Below are 1,014 nucleotides of genomic sequence, written 5' to 3'. Positions count from 1 at the left end.
CGGGAGGGGTGAACACAGGCACAGCCCTGGGGCTCAGCCAACACCTGCCTGCAGGCTGGGGCAGCCCTGGGGCCTCAGGCACACAGCTACAGCCAGGCACGGAGCCTGACCCTGGCACCAGGATGTTGCAGACATTCATGGATAGAAATCCAGCCACTGCTGTCTCAGTGTCATGGCATGAGCCACGTGCCAAGGCTCAGCCTGGCCAGCAAATCCCAAAAGGTGGCAATGTTGAGTCCAACAGCATCCCTGCAGCAGTGTCCCTGCTCTCCCAGGCACTGGAGCCACAGCTCTCCCTGGGCTGACAGCAGCCTGCAGCCACTTCCTGTGGGTTTTGGGGAGCTGGCTCACACAGCCTCTGGACACAGCATCCTCTCCCAGCAGGAAGCCCACCTTGGAGCCACCTGTTTGTTGGGGAGCCCCTTCCTCTGGCGTTTTAGCTCTGATGCTGCCAGAGATGTTTCTGTCCCCCTGGGTCAAAAGTATACACCTGCCTCACTTCAAACCAAAAGGTACTTACCCCTCCTCCCCCAGTCCTTAAGGAAAATTGTATTTCAAGTTTCTAACCCCTCTCCACACACACTTTTTGAAAAACAAAACATCAGCGATGGCAAAAGCTGCCATCGGTCCCACAGCAGGACAAAACCACAGTCTCACAAGAGCAGGACATCTTCCCACACCACAAGCTCCCTGTGGGAGCTCTGCTGCAGAAAACACAGCAAACCAAAGCTCAAAGCCCTCTCTCCCTCCAAGCCTGCCTCCTGCAGAACCCCACTGAGGCACGGAAAGCAGCAGGTTCCCAGCCCAGCGGGAGGGCTGGCCCTGGGATTGGTGCACCAGGGCGTCCAAAGGAAACGCTCCCAGAGGAAAAATAAATAAAGAACTGGATCAGCAGCAAACACTACTGAGGGCAATAAATAGCACGGGGATTTCACAGGGATTTTTGGTCTAAGATGCCTCGGGAGCCCCTGTGCTGGGGGGGCCCGGGGTGCAGGGAAGTGTCACCCTCGCTCC

The sequence above is a fragment of the Geospiza fortis genome, unplaced genomic scaffold, assembly GCF_000277835.1.
Source record: "Geospiza fortis unplaced genomic scaffold, GeoFor_1.0 scaffold5, whole genome shotgun sequence".
NCBI lineage: Eukaryota > Metazoa > Chordata > Aves > Passeriformes > Thraupidae > Geospiza > Geospiza fortis.
The sequence above is the reverse complement of the archived record's forward strand: the minus strand, read 5'-3'. Positions refer to the sequence as shown.